This window comes from Bufo bufo, chromosome 5, assembly GCF_905171765.1.
Source record: "Bufo bufo chromosome 5, aBufBuf1.1, whole genome shotgun sequence".
In the NCBI taxonomy this organism is placed as follows: domain Eukaryota; kingdom Metazoa; phylum Chordata; class Amphibia; order Anura; family Bufonidae; genus Bufo; species Bufo bufo.
Genome location: NC_053393.1, coordinates 479,751,222 through 479,767,855, shown reverse-complemented (window position 1 = coordinate 479,767,855; position 16,634 = coordinate 479,751,222). Strand labels below are relative to the sequence as shown.

Sequence of the window (16,634 nt, the reverse complement as noted above, 5' to 3'; positions counted from 1 at the left end):
TCAAGCAAGTGTACAATGGAGGATCACGATAGTGAGACAATAGCAATGGAACAACAACTGGTTGAAGACTGAAAAAGTCATCAGCTTTGTGCAGACCACGCAAGGTGCTGAATAAGTGACAGTATATGGATTTGTGTACTGTGTCACTCACTCACAAGTGGTAAACAAGAACTATCATCATAATCATTGCAGTCCATTACCGTAAAAGAGTAACCAACCTGAGTCTAGTCATGGTAGCTAATCTCTGTGTCTCTGACCCATGTGCTGATGAATGGCATTTTTCTCCTTAATATAAGGAAAAAAGACTAGCTGGAAAACTGTCAGTCATCAGCACCTTGGCCTGGAGATAAAGTAATCATGAATAATAAGGCCAATTACTCTTTTCAGGGTCCAATCTGCTATGATTATCATGTTAGTTCTTGAAAATCTAAATGTCCGAACGAGGATATCAAACCACCTGCCTATATTTAGCAGCTTGTATGGGCTTCTGAAAGCTGATAAGTGCACAATAATTACACACATATCTGAAACATCCTTAAAATTAATCTAATAATATAAAAGTATAAAACATAGAAAATTTTACAAGTTCAACATCATTAAAGTGCAAAAATTGACACAGTGGTCAATATAAACCTTGTGAGGTACTTATTTATAAACTTCAAGAAAACATAATATATATTTTGTTAACTAGGGTGGTGGTTGAGTGAATGGAGCCTTTCCCGGGGCTGCAGTTGGGGACCCATCATCTTCTGCACTTTGGTCTAGGAGTGATTGCATGAACGAATGTTGCGGTCTGACATATTCACCCTGTTGTTGATGTTGTGGAGTATGAAGGGAATATGAATCAGTACCAGATTGGTATGGAACAGATTTGTTTGAGAAAGGGGTATTAAAAGTGGTGGGAGTGGGAAAAACGGAGGTGGAAACACCTTTGTTTATGGAGATTTTATTTGGAGTTGACATAGAAATCACATCTGGATTTGGTGTCTGTAGACGTGTTTGGGAACTTCCAGTGCTTTTGGATTGGAAAGGTGTTTGTGCAGAGACATAGGAAGGTAGCTGTGATTGAGATTGGCTTAAAGTCTCTTGAAAGGTTGATGCAGGTTGATATCTGATGGATGTGCTATGGCTTTGAGAAGGTGGAAATGTGTGAGACGTTGGGTATTGGTGGGACGTAGGTTGTCTTTGGGACGGTGGATGGCTTTGGGATGGAATAAAGTTGTGGGATGTTGATGCAAAGTTCTGTAAAGCTGGAAAGTTTTGTGCAGTGCCTACGTTTTGGGCCTGTGGGAAGTTGTGGTACGGAGGTAAAGTGTTGGATGGGGGAAAGTTTTGGGACTGGCTAAAGTTTTGTGAATGGGGAAAGTTTTGTGATTGTTGAAAGTTTTGGGATAGGGGTAAGTTTTGGGACTGTTGAAAGTTTTGTGACTGTTGAAAGTTTTGTGACTGGGGAGCGATATGTGGCTCAGAGTATGAGTGAGCAGTCATGGATGTTGGGTAGGAGGTGGCGGGGGGATACGACTGAGCCAGAGGAACAAATTGAGAGGGTGGTGGATGTTTAATATTCCAAACAGTTTTGATCAATGTCACTCGACAATCACAATTCTGCTCTGGAGTCATGTTGTTCATCCAATGACTTAACGTTAAGAGAAACTGCTGATTATGGTTAAGGGGTTCTGGACGACAAACTACCTCGACATGATTGATCATGGAAGGTAACTCTTGCTTATACCGAGTTTGCACCTCCTCTCTTTTTAATAAACAATCTCGGAAGATCAGTGCAAGATCCTCAAAGACTCTATGTGGTCTTCGAAGTGGCCTCGGCCTACTTAAAACTCTGTCAAAGGCAGAAGAAATGACCTGTCGAGTATCTTCAATCTGAGCACATGTCTCAATTTGGCGGCCGCACGACTCCAGAGCAGAATCCTGTGACTGAGATGGTAACGAAGTTTGATCGGTAGATCGTCCAGACAATTGTTCGGTTGATTCCTCACGTTCAAGAGGTTCTGCTTCAGGAGGGAGTGTGCTTGAATGAGTCCTAAAATAGATAGGGAAATAAAAGGTATAATTTCTATATTCATAATTTATTTTTTTGCTTCTCTTTAGGATATTTAACTTACGTGCGCTGCTGAAAACAACGTTGAAGAAATTGAAGATGTGGTGCATATTGGTAAGCTTTCCTCCGAGAAGGACCCGAACCACTTGGCACCGTTCGTTCATGATTGAGGTCACGCATAATCCTATCACGTATTGACCTCCAGCGTGTTGATATGATTTCAGCTAGAAAATAAAGAACAATTATAATAACCGTATATACTGCTATATATATTCTGTCGCCCGGATGTGACGCTGGAGCCGGGTGCGTTTCCGGTTAATGGAACGCATTGTGGCTTCGGCTTCCGTCTGGGCGCCATGTTGCGCAGGCGCATACGCCTTTTCATCACGCCGGCAAATGTCGCAGCGCCTAGACCATGCACCGGGGAGCATTCAGGTGGCGCTCCTTGATGTGTCCACCTGGTCCTCCTTTCCTCAAATTGCCCAGACAGGTTTGACCACAGCTTTATCTATTTATATTTGATTATTGTAAATATAAGAACTTGGAGACACCACTTCAGATTCATATGGACCTCTGATGAAGCTAGTTGGATACTAGCGATACGCGTGAGGATTTTCCTGCATGTCTCACTGAAGGGCTGCTCACTTTCTCCTTGTGTTACCACTGTGCTATTTGATAAGTATACCATTTTGGTTCTATGGATCATTCTCTTTTACTCTAGCACTGTATAATTCATGGTCTCCTTGGATGATGCTTGTTTTATGCTTGTCAATTTCTCCCTTCAGTGGGATATTGCCTCATATGTTCATGGTTTTAATCTGTGTGTCTTCAATAAATTATTATTGTTTTTTGGAGGTGCGGCTGAGTTTGGTATTTCTTTTCTTAGTTTAGCTCATGCTTTTTTCTATACCAGGCCTGCACTCCTGTATCTATTTATTGGTGTGCCCCCCGTTGTTTAGTATTACATATATATTCTTTTCTGTTGACATCGGATTGCATAAAAAACTGTTGCCCCAGGCAGTCCAACATTCTGCATTGTATATAACTGTTATTTTGCCCGGTACCTGAATTGGCTGTATCAGTTGTTGAAACCAAGTTTTCACTTCACTATTCTTCCAACTAGAAACATCACTATCAAATCTTCTAAAACCAAATGATTTAACAAAAGGTACCACAATTATTTTGAGCCTGACGGCTCAAATCGTTCCATGTGGGAACCACATTGGCATAGACCTCTTGCCATTGTCGACGAGTCGTGTTGTGGTCCGAGTGTTTGGGGTCTGTTTGGTCCAATAGAGCTGGCCTTGCTTCTACTAGCTGTATTAGCAGCTCACAGTTTATGATTTGGAGAAATTGCCTATCTTCCTCGTCCAATTCTTGCTGTCTACCCTATTTTGTTTAAAACAAATGTTATCATTACCTTAAAAAGCTACCTGCAATTCCAACTGCACTTAAGTGTTTTTGTTAAAACTTGTATAGCGAATATGTTGCATGTGCCACCACTGCCCACTGCATCTTTGGTTTTAATAAAAAAATATAAAAAAATTTTGGGTTTCCTTGTATTTGGTCTTTGGGTGTGAACGGCTATAAAAATATAGATTTGGCGAGCGGGTCATTGCTTTTAATTTAATAAGAGAGTAGCCCCTGTTCATGGTATGTCCATTATGGGATAAGCAACACTTAAATTTTTGTTTGGGTAAAACAAATGTCTCCAATCCTCACGGTCATTTGTTCTAATAATAAAAAAAAATTGGGGTATGATGGCCACGTTATCTTATAGGTGATATAAGATACTGTATACTGGGGGCAGTGTGGACAGCTCACATCACAGCATATGTGCCTACTCACACGGCCTACACGTCCACGACGACTGCCACAACCACGTTGTCCGCGACCACCACGCCTGGAAGTTCTTGTTTGAACAGGTGATGGATTTTCACTTTGCCTGTTTGTGTCCTAATAAATAATATAGTTATCACAAAAGACAACTGATTACTTTAGAGAACCTAAGTATAGATACTCACATCATCGTCGTTATGACGTCTACTTTGCAGATTTTCAATGGAATGTGTACCCTCCTGTGTCTGAAAAACAAACACAGTTTTGGATTCATTGAAAATTGCCGTCTGCCTACCCTGCAGCAACCAAAATGCCATATACACTCTTTCAAATCTTGTTGCCAATACATTGGCCTATCTATCATTTTGCAGTGTTGGCAAATCATGTATCTTTCGAGTTTATATCGATTGTACCAATTATGGATGTGTAGAAACCAAAAAATCTAAATATAACATTCCACACTTACTGACTCCATTGTTCAGGAGAAAAACGCAATTCCTCGCCAGCAGAGGATTCAGTGTCGGAGTGTCCCTGAAATATATAAATATGTATTGTGGTTCAAACATTATTATTTGGATCATTAATAATTTATTTTTATTTAAAGATTTTTACCTGCATGTGAAAGGATGGAGTACTTCGACTGCCAACCGAAGGAGAAGGCGAAGACATCTGAAAACGTTACAGAACCATTATAGACAAGAGCTTATAGACATATTTCAACATACACATTGGCACAAGATGCAACAAGGGTTAAAACAGGGATTAGTCAAAACACAAAATTGCTCCTCTGGTCCTTAAAATTACATCAACCCCCTATTGCAATTAGACTTTTGCCAACATCAACAGACCAGACTACATTGTGAATGACCCACACAAAATCAGACTGCAGATTAGATCCTCATGACTCTCATCCGGCCCACGGTAGCCTTATAGCATTCTCCAGTAACCTTATAGCATTCCCCAGTAACCTTATAGCATTCCCCAGTAGCCTTATAGCATCCCCCAGTAGCCTTATAGCATCCCCCAATAGCCTTATAGCATCCCCCGGTAGCCTTATAGCATTCCCCAGTAGCCTAGTAGCACCACCGCAGTAGCCGAATAGCATCCCCCAGTTGCGTAATAGCATCCTCCAATAACCTTCCACAGTAGCATAATAGCATTACCCAGTAGCCTTATAGCATCCCCCAGTAGCCTTATAGCATTCCCCAGTAGCCTTATAGCATCCCCCAGTAGCCTTATAGCATCCCCCAGTAGCCTTATAGCATCCACAGTTTCAAAATATTTGCCCCCAGTAGCCAAATAACATGTCCCAGTAGCGTAATAGCATCTCACAAAAGACTAATAACATCCCCCATGTGCCTAATAGCATCCACAGTTTCAAGATATTAGCCCCCAGTAGCCAAATAGCATGCCCCAGTAGATGATCGAAGTAAATACTTTTCAATTGCATTAATTCATACCCTTTTCTTGAGACTTTCTCCAACTTGAACATCAGCCTTCATAAATGGTGAGGAGTAGCGCTCACGTGACTGTCACATGACACTCCCTTGTTTTCCTGTCTTCGTTTGTAAGTTCCCGTTTGTTCTGCGCATGTTCAGAAACAAAAAAAACTTACTATAGGAACGTTATGTCCGCGAAAGAAAAATTTAACAATCCGTTTCTCATTTACTACAATGAACGTGAATGGACGCTCCGTCAAGAATCCGCTTTTCTGAACGTAGAAAAAAATCCTGCAAGCAGGATTTTGTTTTCCGTCTGAAAAAACGTATTCCGAACGTATTACCAACTAACGGAGTCAAACGTATGCATACATACGTCAATTAGTTTCTATGGGAGGTTGAACGGATACATTTTTAGATTTTTTTTCTACTTCCGGACGGACTACAGGAACGGAGAGCTTGAACGCAGATGTGAACATAGCTGTCACGGCCACGGTTTTGGCCGTGACTCCTTGGGAGCCGCATACAGTTGCCCGCGGTTTGGGATGTTGTTTCAACCGCAGCTTGAGGCTTGATGTTGTTTGCCTCAAGTGCGGTTGCCGCGGACAACAGGTATGTGTGCGGTCCCTTTGGAGTTTGTGTGCGTGTATGTATGCACTGTCGTTTGTCTGTGTGCACTCTGTGTAGTGTGTGGTGTGCACGGACACCTTTCCTGCACTGTGGTTGCCCGTGGCAACGTTTGTCGTTGTGTACATGTGGTGGCAGTGTCCCGGCCTTGGGGCTGACTCCCAGGACACGGTTGCCACCCATGTCGTTGCCTGCGGCAACAACCACAGTGTGTTTGTTTGTGTTGGTGTTTTCCCTTTCCTGTGGTGCTGGAAGAGTTAACTCCCTTCCCAGTGTGTGTGATGTCTCTGGGTGTGTCTGACCGTTGGGTGTGGCCTCTTAGGCCTATAAAGCCTCTCACTTTGGCATGGCTCAGTAGGTTGCTTCAGTCATGCTTTGCTGTTGCAGCCTCCTGTGATTGCCATCTTCTTGTAAGGGCCACCCTTCCGGTCATAAGTTCTAATACCGTGATGTGTTGTTGATGTCTTATGTCTCTGTGCTTTGTGCAGCTATGGATGTCCTGGTCCCTGTGTGTCTTCATGTGTGTGCTGTTTACCTTGTCTGTGTGGACAGCCTTTCCTTAGCACGGGTTTCAGTCAGAAAGGCTGAGACAGGTTTGTGTGGAACTGTTTGGTTCACCTGTCTTATCCATAGTCCTGTTTATGCACCCCCTTCTTCATGCTGCTTGGCCAGTGAGACTCCTGCTCCTCCGTGCTTATGAGGAGTGGGTTGTCTTACCCTGCTCCTTAGCCCAGGGACCGGTCGGAGGGTAAGTCAGGGATCCGAGGTTCCTGCGCATGGGTCCTCCTACCATCAAGGTCGGCCCATGCAGGTAGGAGACAGGGTCAGCGTTAGGGACGCAACAGGAGGTGACCTGCTCCCTGATTCTGTGTTCCTGGCGAGTAGCGACTGGACATCTTCCTTCACCGCACGGCTGAGGATTTCCCCCATCCTCAGCCGTGACAGTATGACCGGAAAGGCTCCTTGGCGGGCAGCATGTACCGCCATCTACGGATGGGGTGCATGCGCGTTCTCCGGAGGGAGAGCGTTATAGGGGTATCACCGGTTACGGCGCGGTGAGTGGCATTCCCCGCCATTCCTTTCTCACCGTGTCCGTGTTGGTGTCTCCTTGTTTGTCATTCCCCTCCCCCCCTCCCATTGTTTTTTTGTGCCTCACCAACCTTCCCCTTTTGTTGTTGGGAGGGGCTTTGAGGGGTGGGAGTATCCGGCCCTCGAAAGTGCGTGAAGCATGTACCGCTGTCTGCGGAAGGGGTACATGCGCGCTCTTCGGAGGGAGAGCGTTCTGGGGGTTTCGCCTCTGACGGCGCGGTGAGTGGCGTTTCCCCACCATCCCTTCACCGTTGCCTCGTTTGGCGTCCCCCTGATTTTATGGCACCGGTGTGTTTGTTTGGTGTGCGGGTGCACACCTTCGAAAGAGTGTGCAGCATGCAGTGCCATCCCCTTGTGGCCTGCATGCGCGTTCTCCGGAGGGAGAGCGTTCCGGGGGGATCACCGTTAACGGAACGGTTGGTGGCTTATTTCCCGCCACCTTACCTTCCGTGTCCGTGTTGGGGATCCCTCGTCCCTCTCCATGTTCCCATCTCTGGTCGTTTGCTGGCAGCACTCCGTAAGTGGTCCGGCTGCGTGCTGGTTAGGAGTGTCTGCTGGCAGCGACTGGAGTGGGGACGTGTGTGGAGAGTCCCCTCGTTCATCTCTCTGTGGTTCTCCCCCCTGTGTCGCTGGTGCGGGCTGCAGGCCTCGTCGGACTGGCTGCGTTGTGTGCTGGGAGAGGATGCAGCTAACAGCGACTTTTTGGGAACTGTGTCTGAGAGTGGACGTCCCCTTCTCCCATCCCCTTGTGTGAGTCCCTCACGTGTTTTTTTTTTTTGGTGGGGGGGGGGGCTTTGAGGGGTGGGAGTGTCACGGCCACGGTTTTGGCCGTAACTCCTTGGGAGCCGCATACAGTTGCCCGCGGTTTGGGATGTTGTTTCAACCGCAGCTTGAGGCTTGATGTTGTTTGCCTCAAGTGCGGTTGCCGTGGACAACAGGTATGTGTGCGGTCCCTTTGGAGTTTGTGTGCGTGTATGTATGCACTGTCGTTTGTCTGTGTGCACTCTGTGTAGTGTGTGGTGTGCACAGACACCTTTCCTGCTCTGTGGTTGCCCGTGGCAACGTTTGTCGTTGTGTACATGTGGTGGCAGTGTCCCGGCCTTGGGGCTGACTCCCAGGACACGGTTGCCACCCATGTCGTTGCCTGCGGCAACAACCACAGTGTGTTTGTTTGTGTTTGTGTTTTCCCTTTCCTGTGGTGCTGGAAGGGTTAACTCCCTTCCCAGTGTGTGTGATGTCTCTGGGTGTGTCTGACCGTTGGGTGTGGCCTCTTAGGCCTATAAAGCCTCTCACTTTGGCATGGCTCAGTAGGTTGCTTCAGTCATGCTTTGCTGTTGCAGCCTCCTGTGATTGCCATCTTCTTGTAAGGGCCACCCTTCCGGTCATAAGTTCTAATACCGTGATGTGTTGTTGATGTCTTGTGTCTCTGTGTTTTGTGCAGCTATGGATGTCCTGGTCCCTGTGTGTCTTCATGTGTGTGCTGTTTACCTTGTCTGTGTGGACAGCCTTTCCTTAGCACGGGTTCCAGTCAGCAAGGCTGAGACAGGTTTGTGTGGAACTGTTTGGTTCACCTGTCTTATCCATAGTCCTGTTTATGTACCCCCTTCTTCATGCTGCTTGGCCAGTGAGACTCCTGCTCTTCCGTGCTTAGGAGGAGTGGGTTGTCTTACCCTGCTCCTTAGCCCAGGGACCGGTCGGAGGGTAAGTCAGGGATCCGAGGTTCCTGCGCATGGGTCCTCCTACCATCAAGGTCGGCCCATGTAGGTAGGAGACAGGGTCAGCGTTAGGGACGCAACAGGAGGTGACCTGCTCCCTGATTCTGTGTTCCTGGCGAGTAGCGACTGGACATCTTCCGGCACCGCACTGCTGAGGATTTCCCCCATCCTCAGCCGTGACAATAGCCTTACTTAGTTTGGTGGGGTGGCCAGCTCTAGGAAGAGCCCTGATTATTTCAAACTTCTTCCATTTAAGAATTACTCGCCATTTTTCATTGCTTCACTTACACAAAAAATTTATTAAAATGTGATCAAAAAGTCACGCACACTCCAAAATATATCAATAAAAACTACACATCCTCCTGCATAAAATAAGTCCCCATGCAGCTCAGTAGTCATAATATGGCGATTAAAAAAAAAAAAAAAAAGTTTATTTTTTTTTCAGTATTAAAACACCTATACAAATGTGGTATCGTTGTAATCATACTGACCCAGAGAATATAGGGCACAGGTGGGTTATACTACACAGAAACAAAATCTATAAAACTGTGGTCGAATTGCAATTTCTTTTCCAATTCCACCCCACTTGTAATTTTTTTTATGCCATATGAAATGGTAGTAATAGAAAGTACAACTTAGGGCTCTTTCACACTTGCGTTGTCCGGATCCGTCGTGTACTCCATTTGCCGGAATTACACGCCGGATCCGGAAAAACGCGTAAGAACGCATAATTTTTTCTTTCCGGATGCGTCTTTGCGGCTTTTTTAGTAAGAGACTGATCCGGAAATCCTGAAGCCAACATCAACGTTTTTTTTGGGGCCGGATCCGGGAAAAAAACTTTGATGTTGGCTTCAGGATTTCCGGATCAGTCTCTTTTCGCGCCAGCCAAGTCCTTCCTACTTCCTGGCGCAGACGCAACTTCCGGATCCGTCGTTGCGTTGTAACAACTGAAGATGTTAGGACGGATCCGGAATAATACATTTTAATGGGCAATTATTCCGGATCCGTCGATGCGGCAAGTGTTCAGGATTTTTGACCGGAGCAAAAAGCGCAGCATGCTGCAGTATTTTCTCCGGCTAAAAAACGTTACGGTCCTGAATTGAAGACATCCTGAACGGATTTCTCTCCATTCAGAATGCATAGGGATACTCCTGATCAGGATTTTTCCGGCATAGAGCCCCGAAGACGGAACTCTATGCCGGAAAACAAAAGCGCAAGTGTGAAAGAGCCCTTATCTAGCAAAAAGACAAGCCTTTATACAGCTATGTGAACAGAAAAAAAAAAAAAAAGTTATGGTTCCGTGAAGACATGAAGAAAAATGAAAAAAGCAAATATGCAAAAACCCCTGGTATTCAAGGGGTTAAAGAGTTTGTGCAAGAATGGGGGGGGGGGGGGGAGGGGGTTGTTAGCTAAACCCCTCCACCACTTGGCTGGACCTGTAAAGGGAAGATTACTTACTTGCTTCCCGACACTGTATCCCCTTGTGTCTTGTGACCATTTGTCATGACGTAAATCAGGGTTTCTCAACTCCGGTCCACCTACCGATCAGGATTTGAGAATATCCCACAGAATGAATACATGTGGTAAGTCCTGATGGACACTAATTAAATTACCTGCTCAATACTAATAAAATTCCTGAAAACATGACTGTTAGGTTGGTCCTGAGGACCAGAGTTGAGAAACCCTGACGTAAAGGAATCTGGTCACTGGTTTTTCAACGAAGGAGTGGAGTGCAGCATCTTGGAAGAGAAGTAGAGGGGAACCAGTGCTAGGAAGTAGGTACGGTAATGCCCCATTCACACGTCCGCAATTTCGTTCTGCATTTTGCGGAACGGAATTGCAGACCCATTTATTTCTACTAGGTATACTAAGAAATTCCTGAAAACATGACTGGTAGGTTGGTCCTGAGGACCAGAGTTGAGAAACCCTGACGTAAAGGAATCTGGTAACTGGTTGGTCCGCATTTCCGTTCCCGAAAAAAATAGAACATGTCCTATTCTTGTCTGCAATTGCGGACAAGAATAGGCGTATTCTATTAGTGCCGGCGATGTGCGGTCCGCAAAATGCGGAACGCACATTGCCGGTGTCCGTGTTTTGCAGATTAGGCTCCTAAGTAATCTTACCTTTAGGCCTCTTGCACACAAACGTTTTTCTTTTCCATTTACGTTCCATTTTTTTGCGTTCCGTTTACAGAACCATTCATTTTAATGGATCCGCGAAAAAAAAAAAGAAGGAAGGTACTCCGTATGCCTTCTGTTTCAGTTTTTCCGTTCAAAGATAGAACATTTCCTATTATTGTCCGCATAAGGCCTCTTGCACACGACCGTATGGCTTTTTCAGTATTTTGCGATCCTTAAAAAACGGATCCACAAAAAATTCGGATGACGTCCGTGTGCAATACGTTTTTTGCGGAACTGAACAGCTGGCCCCTGATAGAACAGTACTATCCTTGTCCGTTGTGAGGACAACAAGGGTCCATTCACGCGTCCGCAAATGGGTTGGGTGCGGACCCATTCATTCTTTATGGGGCCAGAAGAGATGCGGAGAGCACACTATGTGCTCTACACATCCGCATTTCCGGAGCGTGGCCCTGAACTTCCGGGCCGCAGCTCTGCAAAAAAAAATAGAACCTGTCCTATTCTTGTCTGCAATTGCGGACAACAATAGGCAGTTCTATGGGGGGTGCCAGCCGTGTATATTGTGGATCCGCAATACACTACGGATGTGTGAATGGACCCAAATAGTACATGTTCTATCTTTGAACGAAACGGAAATACGGAAACGAAAGGCATACGGAGTACCTGCCTTTTTTTGCGGATCCATTGAAATGAATGGAACGCAAAAAAAACGGAACTCTTCGTGTGCAAGAGGCCTAACGGACAAGGATAGTTCTATAAGGGGCCAGCTGTTCAGTTTCGCAAAAAAAAACGAAATGCACACGGACGTCATCCGTATTTTTTGCGGATCCATTTTTTGCGGACCGCAAAATACTGAAAAAGCCATATGGTCGTGCTGTCCACATCAGTTGCTCCGTTCCGTGGACCGCCAAAAAGATATAACATGTCCTATTCTTGTCCGCGCTTTGCGGACAAGAATAGGCAGTTATTTTAAAGGCTGTCTATGCCTTCCGCAAATTGCGGAACGCACACAGACTTTATCTGTGTTTTGCGGATCCACGGTTTGCGGACCACAAAACACACAACGGTCGTGTGCATGAAGCCTTTTTCAGTGTTTTGCTGGCCTTTATTTCCGCATCAGTTTTTTGTTTCCGTTCTGGTTCCGTTTTTCCGTATGGCATATACAGTAATTACATAGAAAAATTGGGCTGGGCACAAAATTTTCAATAGATGGTTCCGCTAAAACGGAATGGATACGGAAGACATACGGATGCATTCCGCATCCGTTACGTTTTTTTTTTACAGCCCCATTGATTTGAATGCCACAGAACGTGATTTGCGGGCAATAATAGGACATGTTCTATACATACGGAGTACATTCCATTTTTTTTGCGGACCCATTGAAATGAATGGTTACAGATACGGACTTTGTACAGAACGCAAAAAACGGAACGTAAACGAAAAAGGCCTATTGCACACGACCGTATGGCTTTTTCACATCACCATTGTTTTGGTCCGCATCCGAGCCGTAGTTTTGGCGGCTCCGATGCGGACCTATTCACTTCAATACAGCACTCCGTGTGCTGTCCGCATCCTTAGCTCCGTTCCGTGGTCCGCAAAAAAATATAACCTGTCCTATTCTTGTCTATATGCAGTTATATTAAAGGCTGTCCGTGCCGTTCCGCAAATATCGTAACGCATACGGACGCCAACCGTGTTTTGCGGATCCGTGATTTGCGGACTGCGAAACACACAACGGTTGTGTGCATGTAGCCTTAGGGCTCATGCACACGAACGTTTTTTGTGTTCAGTATACTGTTTTTTTTTTGTTCAATATGCATTACTTAGGACTCGTTAATAACACAAACGTTTTTTGCGTTCCGTATAAGGGCCATTTTTTGAGTTCCGTATACGGAACCCTTCATTTCAATGGTTCCGCAACAAAACTAACAAAAAGAAAAACAATAAAAAAAAGCATGTACTCCGTATGCCTTCCGTTTCCGTATTTCCGTTCAAAGATAGAACATGTCCTATTATTGTCCGCATAACGGACAAGGATAGGACTGTTCTATCAAGGGCCAGCTGTTCTGTTCCACAAAAAACAGAATGCACACGGACGTCATCCGTATTTTTTGCGGATCCGTTTTTTGCGGACCGAAAAATACTGAAAAAGCCATACGGTCGTGTGCAAGAGGCCTTAGGCTACTTTCACATTAGCGTTTTCAATTCCGCTATTGAGATCCGTCATGTGGTGTGGAGCAAGGCGGATCCGTCCTGATACACAATGTAAGTCAATGGGGACAGATCCGTTTTCTCTGACACAATAGAAAATTTATCTGTCCCCCATTGACATTCAATGGTGTTCGTGACGGGTCAGTCATGGCTATATAAGTCATAATACAACCAGATTCGTTCATGATGGATGCATGCGGTTGTATTACGGTAACGGAAGAATTTTTGCAGATCCATGACGGATCCGCAAAAACGCTAATGTGAAAGTAGTTTTACTAGATATTGGGGGCTGCAGTGAAAGCATGTTAATTAGAAGATTAGGCTACTATTCCACCTCATCTCATGGACTGAATTTCCAAATGGAATAATTTATTATGATACAGTCTTGTAGTGGCATTTATAATATCAATACAATTCCATGATTTATGGCTTTCTGCTGTTTTCAAAGTTACTTCCTCTCGCCATTAGATGGCAGACTTGTTCCAACATTTGTACACTAACATATTTCCATTTATGAAGTGCGTACTTTTACATATGGCCTATGTTCCTTTTTTCCCCTATTATGACAATGGAGGAATAAGTCCTTAAGGCCTCATGCACACGACCGTATGTATTTTGCGGTCCGCAAAAAATACAGATGACGTCTGTGTGCATTCCGTATTTTGCGGAACGGAACAGCTAGCTCCTAATAGAACAGTACTATCCTTGTCCATAATGCGGACAATAATAGGACATGTTCTATTTTTTTGCAGAATGGAAATACGGACATACGGAAATGGAATGTACACGGAGTAACTTCCATTTTTTTGCGGACCCATTGAAATGAATGGATCCATATACGGTCTGCAAAAAAAAAAACGGAACGGGCACGGAAAGAAAATACGTTCGTGTGCAAGAGGCCTAACAGTCGGCATTTTATAATTACCATACACAGTGGCTAGTGCAATTGGTGTAAGGCCTCATGCACACGACCGTTGTTCGGGTCCGCATCCAAGCCGCAGTTTTTGCGGCTCGGGTGCGGACCCATTCACTTCAATGGGGCCGCAAAAGATGTGGAGAGCACTCAGTGTGCTGTCCGCATCCGTTGCTCCGTTCCGAGGCCCCGCAAAAAAATAAATAAATATATAGCATGTCCTATTCTTGTCCGTTTTGCAGACAAGAATAGGCATGTCTACAGAGGGCCGCCCGTTCCGCAAATTGCGGAAGGAACACGGATGGCTTCTGTTTTTTGCAAATCCGCGGTTTGCGATCCGCAAAAAACAGCACGGTCGCGTGCATGAGGCCTAAGACATGCTTTATTAAAGGGCACCTGGGGCAAGTCCTTTACTATAACAGAAACAGGTCTTCTTTCTACCAGGAGGGAATATAGGCCAGGATTTACAAATGTTTCTGCGTCTAAAAAAGTGTGACAATGGAGTAACTCCTGATTATTATTTATTTGCTGACCGATTAAAATGAATGGTTTCGCATATGGTCTGCAAAAAACGGAATGGACACAAAAAAAAAAAATACTTTTGTGTGCATGAGCCCTTAGACAGCCTTACACCTTAGACATGCATAGAAGCTGCCAGAAATTAAACATGAATATAGTGCATTCAGAAAGCCTTCAGACCCTTTCACTTTTTTGTCATTTTGTTAAGTTGCAGCCTTGTGCTAAAATTAAAAATTAAAGGGTTTTACAGGAGCTTTTTTTTATTTATTTTATTATAGATGATCTATCCTCTGGATAGGTCATCAATATCTGATCGGTGGGTGTCCAAAAACTAGGACCCCAGCCAAGCAGATGTTTGAGAAGATACGCAGTAGCGTCACAGCCTTCTCCAGCTTTCCCTAGGCCATGTGATGTCATGTTCATTGGTCACGTGGCCTAGACCAGTGGTCGGCAAAGTGCGGCTCCCGAGCCACAAGCGGCTCTTTAGACCCTTCGATGCGGCTCTTTGGTGCGGGCTCCCATGGCGAAACCAACCCATCCTGCACTACAGAGGAATCTTGCCTGTGGGACGCATTTGCGTTCCACAAAGCAAGAGAGGGCGTGTTCGCTAACTAGTATTAGCGCACGCGCATCATGACAGTAAGCGCCTTCACTTGTAGTACGGTACGCAGTACGCACCTCCTTCCAAACGTCGGAGCGAGGAGGAAGTGACGAGGGGTAGCGAAAACTTCCCGGGCAGTGAAATTTGCCAGAGCCAGAACACCGCTGCAGGCGCTTTCTTTGAACGTGACTACAAGTCAGAGTCAGTGTACCTTCTTCTACCTCCTTCTACAGGTGAGTCAATTATTTGGCATCAGCATTTACTTGGCATGTGTTTAAACAGCAAAAGTAATGTCTGCAGACAAGTTTAATAAAAGTAAAAAATGATAAAGATAAAATGAAATAATAATCAAGATCCAAATAAAAGAAAGTACATATAAAAGTATGTAAAAACACACTCTGGGCTCATGCCCACGAATGTAAGGGCGCCGTGCCTGTGCTGCGGACCGCAAATAGCGGTCCGCAATGTACGGACACAGACCATGGGGCAGCTGCATGAGGATCGCGGACCCATTCACTTGAATGGGGTTCAAGATCTGCATCCGACTACCCGCACCGCAAAAAAGTAGCGCATGCTGAAGTGAATGGGTCCATGATGCGGGCTGCACACGGCCAGTGCCCGTGTATTGTGGACCCGCCGTATGCGGTCCACAATACGGCAACGGCGGGCACATGGTCGTGTGCATTAGCACTAATAGTCCTCACTGGTACTGTTGACGCAATAATTATTGCATCAACAGTACCAGTGAGGACTATTAGGGCTCATGCACACGACCGTGTACTCGCCGTTGCCGTATTGCGGACCGCATACGGCGGGTCTGCAATACACGGGCACTGGCCGTGTGCAGCCCACATCATGGACCCATTCACTTCAATGGGTCCAGGATCCGGGATATGAGTGCTAGAGAGTGCTTCCGTGGTGCTTCTGGCTGTGCCTCCGCACTGAAAAAAAGTAGTGCATGCGCTACCTTTTTGCGGTGCGGGCAGTCAGATGCGGATCGCGAATCCCATTCAAGTGAATGGGTCCGCGATCCTCATACAGCTGCCCCACGGTCTGTGTCCGTGCATTGCGGACCACTATTTGTGGTCCGCAGCACAGGCACTGCGCCCTTACGTTCGTGGGCATGAGCCCAGAGTGTGTTTTTACATACTTTTATATGTACTTTCTTTTATTTGGCTCTTGATTATTATTTCATTTTATCTTTATAATTTTTTACTTTTATTAAACTTGTCTGCAGAGCCAGTGCAAGGTGTGCACGCCTATTTTATTACTTTTACTTTTTGCCTACTGTTTGGATTGGGTGTATCCATCAAGGCGGAGAACCCTGCTTAAAATATCCATTACATCCTAGGTGTGAGCCCCACTAATTTTATATTACTATTTACACAGACACTGTCATGGGGAGGGGGGGGGGGCATCTGTGGATGACACATATATAGCATAAGATGCTATATATGTGTTATCCACAGATGCCCCCATAACAGTAC

General features: G+C 45.3%; 1 long non-coding RNA gene across 1 annotated transcript; it reads right to left on the bottom strand.

Moving 5' to 3' along the window:
- Positions 1–2,001: 2,001 nt before the first annotated feature.
- On the bottom strand, positions 2,002–3,144 carry LOC121001355. Its single transcript, XR_005779038.1, has 3 exons — positions 3,022–3,144; positions 2,121–2,319; positions 2,002–2,038 (listed from the first exon to the last, which is right to left on the bottom strand). It is a non-coding gene; the product is annotated as an uncharacterized LOC121001355 (long non-coding RNA).
- Positions 3,145–16,634: the final 13,490 nt, after the last annotated feature.